The sequence below is a fragment of the Canis lupus genome, chromosome 24, assembly GCF_003254725.2.
Source record: "Canis lupus dingo isolate Sandy chromosome 24, ASM325472v2, whole genome shotgun sequence".
NCBI lineage: Eukaryota > Metazoa > Chordata > Mammalia > Carnivora > Canidae > Canis > Canis lupus.
In genome coordinates, this window is record NC_064266.1 from 5,367,833 (window position 1) to 5,374,161 (window position 6,329).

Consider the following 6,329-nt stretch of genomic DNA (forward strand, 5'->3'; position numbering starts at 1 on the left):
AGATGACTGGAGCCCTAGAAATCATGTTTCTTTCATGTGGCCAACATGACACCACTCTGATGATGCCTGTGGGGACGCCGGGCCTTCTGGCTTTCTGTTATTTGTCTTGGCCAGGGAAGTGTGGTTAATACACTGTATGGGCATCTTGTAAGAGTGATGGTGTTCTTACTGGAATAAATAATTAATGGTAAAAAAAAAAAATTAATGGTGACACTGTACAATTCAACATCCAGGAGTATCATTCTCTCCGAGGCTCAGGGACTATCAGAGTCACACCCTGTTCTTGGAGAAGAGATATTTAACTTGATCTCAGACTCTTCTTGGGATATGTTCCAAAAATACTCCCCATGCCATGCTTGACACACCTGGGGCTAGGCTGCCTTAAACAAATAACTTTTACCTATTTTCTCCCCACTACTGACACTGAAACAGTTGTCATTATACCTGCAGGTGAGTAAAATGTAAGTGGTACATTCTGGGCAAATAAAAAGAGAGTCCCTCTCTGTCTCTGGTTCCTGTCCCTCCTGCAGATTCAAAGGCAGCAGCCTATTTAACCCCATTCAATGGGGGTAGAAGGTGGGGTGGGTGGAGTGGGGAGGTGGTTTTCTACTTGTCCACCCTGGACTCCCAGAATCTGTGGGACCAGCTGCCTTGTACTGTCCTCGGTGGGGAGACATCTGACCTCCTTGTGTACCAGGCTTTCCACGGTGGCTGAGTTGTCCACCCGTGCAGAGCAACCCCAGTTGAGCCTTCTAAGGGCTCTTCTCCTGGAGGAGCCTTGTGGTCAAGGCTCTTGAAGAAGTGAGAAGAAAATATTCACTTTTCTTTTTTTTTTTAAAAAGAAAGAAAGAGTGTGCCTGGTGGGGGTGGTGGGAGAGAGAGAATCTTAAGCGGGTTCCATGCCCAGTGTGGAGTCTGACATGGGGCTCAATCTCATGACCTGAGCCCAAATCAAGAGTCAGATGCTTAACCAACTGAGCCACCCAGTTGCCTCAAGAAGAAAACTTTCAAAACAAGCAGTAGAAGTACCAAGAAGCCACCTGGTAGGTGCCTCATTTTCCCTTGATATGTCTCAGGTCTTAATGCGACTGTTTTGTACCCGCTGTCCCAATGCCTGGGGCACGCTTCCTGTAGATATCAGCATGGCTTATTCTCTCTGCTCCTTCATGTCTTTGCTGAAATCTTGCTGTCTCGTGAGGCCAATCCTCACCCCTAATACTGCACACTGACCCTACCCCCTCTGGCACTACCATCCCCATACCCTGTTCTACCTACTGCCCCATAGCATTTAACTCTGACACAATAAATAGCTTTCGTGTTCATGATGTTTGTTTGTTTGTTTGTTTGTTTATTTATTTATTTATTTATTTATTTATTTATTTATTTATTTATTAGTGATGTTTATTATTTAATGCCTGTCTCTCCCTGTCACAATGCAAGCATAGGAGGCAGGGACCTTTGTTGTGTTCTTTAATGTGTTTCCACTGAGTGCCTAGAGCCCCATCCAGCAAACTGTAGGTGCTCAATAAACAGTGTCGGATGAACAAATGTGTGTCTCTGATCAGCCCTGGAGAGAGCACTGGGGTTTGCAGACAGGTATCTGGAGTCCATGTCTGAAGTCTGCTCTGGCAACTTTGCTCACAGTGTTTGGCTCCTCTGGGCCTCAGTTTTCTCATCTGGAAAATGGAAATAATAATATGCTTGCTTCACAAGATTCTGGTCAACACATGGAAATAAATAAAAAGAGATGCATTTGTTTCCTATGGGTGCTATAATAAAGTACCAGAAACTGTGTGGTTTAAAACAACAGAAATGTATTGTCCCACAGTTCTGGAGGCCGGAAATCCAAAATCAAGGTGTGAGCAGGGCCGTGCTCCCTCTGACACTTGTAGGGGAGGATCCTTGCCTCTTCTAGCTGCTGGTGTTTGCTAGCAATCCTTGGTGTTCCTTGGGTTGGAGACACATCACTGCATCTCTTCTTTTAAGGACACCAATCACATTGGATTATTGGACCACCCAGCTCCAATACGACATCATCTGAATTGTTTATATCTGCAAACTTATTTCCTTTTTATTATTTTTTAAAGATTTTATTTATGTGATAGAGAACACAATCAGGGGGAGTGGCAGAGGGAGAGGGAGAAGCAGGCTTTCCACTGATCAGGGAGCCTGATTCAGGACTCGATCCCAGAACCTGAGCCAAAGGCAGATGCTGAACCGACAGAGCCACCCATGCGCCCCTGCAACCCTATTTCCAAATAAGATAATGTTCTGTGGTTAGGACTCCAACACATTTTGGGGGCAGGACACAAACCTATAACAAAGTGAGATTAATTTTAAAATATAAAAAAAAATTTTTTTAATATATTTTATTTAACCCAATATATAAAAACATTATCATTTAAACAGGTGATCAATATAAAATATTATTAATGAGATATTTTATCTTTTTTTTTTGAAATCAGTTTTTTCTTGAGATCAGTGTGTGCTCGATGCTAACAGCCTATGTCAGCTAGACTAGCTGCATTTCCAGTACTCGATCAGCATGTTTGGGTAGAGGCTACCATATTGGACGGTGCAGGCATAGATGGAGTCAATACCGCCATTCAAATAGGGATAAGCCAAAGTCCGGTCAACAGCAACCCAAGGAGTAAACTCGAAATACAGATTTCATATCTTAGGCTCTAGTTACCCTTGTTCTGCTCTTGACACAGTTTCTCTGCCTACTGCTACCCTGCAGCCAGGCATTACTTTTTGCATCCTAGCCAGTGTAAATACCCTTTTAATTAGAAGTGATCTGTAGTTAGTATTTTGGGAACATATCAGGAAGCCCCACTGAAGGATTGGCCTATTAGGACTCAATGTGGAACACAAATGGGAGTGCACGGACCCCACCCAGGCCTCCTCAAGTCCTAGTGGAGGTTGAGTCCAACTGTCGTGTGGGTGTGGGGCACACTCTTCGCATAGCAAGGTCAGTGCTTTCTAGACTCCCAGCTTCCCTTCCCAGCACCCACTGCTCATTGCATGGTGTCCACATATTATCCCTGTCAACCAGGTGTGCCAGTCCCATTCTCCTCTGAAGCCAGGGAGTCACCTTTAACTAGGGATCCCAGATGTGCCATTTCAAGACCACCGAGGGACCTCAGTCACACCCTCAAAGAGAGCTGTGGGCCCTAGGTGGTCAGAGGCATGGATTTCCCAGCAGGGGACCTGGGAATGTGCATTCAGACTCCACTTTATCCCTTAGGAATCCCTGCTAAGTCAAACAGAGCTCCTAGCACCATCCAGACTTGAGTGCATGCTTTATGCTTGTCATCATGGAGCTCCTGGGCCTTCCAGGGCTGGAACAGGATGTGGAGAACAGGCTTCTGCTGCATTTCATAAGTTTGAGCAGTGAGCCTCCCTCCCCCTACCACTGCAGCTCTTTTCATAAGCCAGAACAGAGGGAGGGGGACCCAGTCCCCCCCAGGCATCTGGCACAGTTCCGTAGAGGGCTTTTCATTTCCAACCTTAATTTCTGCTTTTGTCACTCTTTACTGTGTCCCCGTGGCCTCATATTTTCCTTTACCCCTGGAATCCTGGCTGCCTTTTTCAGTTTGGCAGGCACGGCTCTTCTGTTTGTGAATCCTCACCGGCTCTGTCCTTTCTGACACCCACCCACTGTGTGCTCTGTGGACGTCCAGGCACGGGTCCAGGGCCCGGTGGTAGAGGCCCAGATTCAGCTTTATGCAGCGTTGGATGCCGTACATCTGTTAGAAGTCCTGCTCTTGGAGCCTGAAACAAAGATTTAAACGTAAGTCATTTATTTGGGAAGTGCCCCTTGAGACACTCGGGATGCCTGGGGGAGCAGATAGGGAAGGGAAGGAGTCAATACAGGTATGTCACAGAGCAGGTTACTGCTGTGGGCAGCCAGACGCAATGGTGTGGGGAAACTGGGGTCAGGGGGACAGCATAGTGCCCACTCCTCAGGATGACCCTCCTGGAGGGAGGAAAGGGTGGTATTTGTATACCAATTCCCACCAGCCATTGCCTGAGGGTTGCTGGGTGTGGGATTAAATCCCCTGACTCTTCCAGCCTGCCCTGCTCACGGGCAGGGCAGCCTTCTGAGGCTTCAGTAAAAGCTTTTGGGTAAAGAAAGGCAGACACTGGCAGCTGAAATTGGTAAAGCCCTACGAATATGGGCAAAGCATCCATGTTTGTCTAACTCCCTTCCAGATAGGTCCATCCCTTCATTCATCCCTCCATCACATATTGGTGGGCATCTACTTGTTTCAGACCAAGTGCTAGTGGCTGGGAATAAACGGTGAATGAGTGAACGAAGAAAGGAATGAGGCGCGGGGATCAGAGAGGGTCGGGGGTGTTGGGGACAAGGGGGATGGTGGTGCTGGTCTTCCAGCTGCACGTTTGCCAGTGGGGCTGCTGGGCTGAGACATGAATGTGAAGATGGACTGGGTACCCATCTGGGGCAGCTGTGGCAGGAGCTTCCCCTACGGCCCAGCTCCACTTCAGGCTCATGTGTTGTCTTGACCAACACGTAGGACTTGACCGTCTCGGGGGCTCATGTGTCTTAGGGACTTTAGCCTCTTCAGGTGCTAATCCGACTTGAAACTCAACCACCTTGGGAGTTCTTCCACCCCCTTAACACAGTTTTCTTGGAGTCAGGATATTCCAAGATAGTTGACTGGGCTTGGTGTTTTCAGAAGAGGATCCAAGAACCCAGACAGGGAGAGAGGAAACAAGAGAGGAGCAGAGCAGAAACAGGGGTCAGCAGAAGGGAAGGCACCAAGGGGATGGGAAAGCGACTGCCCTGGCCTCCTCCTCAGCTGCCCTATCCCTCACTTCCTCTCTCCCTGTCTTATTTGGCCACAGGAGGCCAGGAGAGGAGAGGAGCCAGAGGTCACAGACCAGCACCTCCCATCCCAGCATGTCGTGAGGAAGGGGCAGCCTCTGAAACTCATCCAGTAGGTCATCTTTTGCCAAATCCATAAGAAGAATCTCAGGAGCACAGCCGTTTCTCCCAACGTGCTGAGCCCCAAGTAGGGGGCAGAGCCAGCATTTGGTACGGTGGTATCGGTGGGAGACAGGCTAGTGGCCACCACCCAAAGGGGCTTATGGGAGCTTTAAGCACAGCAAAGAAAGAAATAAAGAGTCCTCCCAAAGGTCCCCCCAATGGCTCATTCTAGACCTTTGCTCCCTTCCCTGGGACAAGGAGAGAAGTCAAAGTGGGTGAGAACCCAAAGGGAGGGAGACTTCTAGCCCATCGTGAAAGCCTGCTTGGCTCTGGTTCCAGCCCCGAAGGCCCTTCCCGGATCCCTAGAGGGAGTCCCTATACCCTCAGACTTTCCCCACCCCCACCTCTCCACCCCCTGATCCAGGGAAGGGAAATCAGCATTTATTGAGTACCTGGAACTCACTAGGTGTTTCCCACGCATCACGATAATCCTCATGGCAGTCCTTCGAGGTGGGTCCCCACCCTAACTGGGACTCAATTGGGCAGGAGATAGAGCCCCCTGAACACGTGGTTGTCCACTGGTGCAGTAAATACCATAAGGAACAAATGCTGTGAGCACAGGAGGACTCCTCAGAGGAAGAGAGGTGCCATCTGAGGACTGCGGGATGAGCAGAGGAGCACCCAGGCAGTTGCTGAGGCTGATGGGGCACTGGGAAGGTGAGAGAGAGGGCTCACACGACCCAGTTAGGGACCTGACATGGGTTCTGCTGGGGAGAGACAGGTGGGATAGGAGGAGGGGGCTACGGCTGGACCTGGAAGGACCCGTAAACCACAGTAAGAAGTTGGGATTGCATCCTGAGGACAAGGGCAATCATTGAGGAGAGTCAACCACAGAGTGGCCTGCCTAGGAAAGACACTCCACGATCCCTACACCCCATCTCCCTCTCTCCGACAGAGCCCATTTCAGGTCCTTAAGTAGGTCCCGTGTGATCTCTGATGGCCATGTAAACAGTGGGAGGAGAAGGTGCCAGAGGGACAGTGGAGGGACCCACTGGGGGCTGGAGGTAGTTGTGGCTGGGCTGGGCCGGGCTGATGGAGAGTAAAGGACCCTCACCTCCTAGAGGCTTTGAGGGAGTCCCGACCTGGACAAGAAAAGCAGGCAGCTCTGGGCTTCTTCCCTCTCTTCCCACTTTTATTTTTATGTTTTTACTCTTCGTTTTGTTGTTGGCTTTTTTTATTGGCATATAACCTCTAGACAGTAAGTATAGGAATCGAAGTGGGCGGCTTGCTGGATGTTACACGTGTACATGGCGGTATGGCCCAGACCCAAGTATGCAGCACCCCAGCTCCCAGGGCTTCCCTCCTGTTCCTTTAAGTA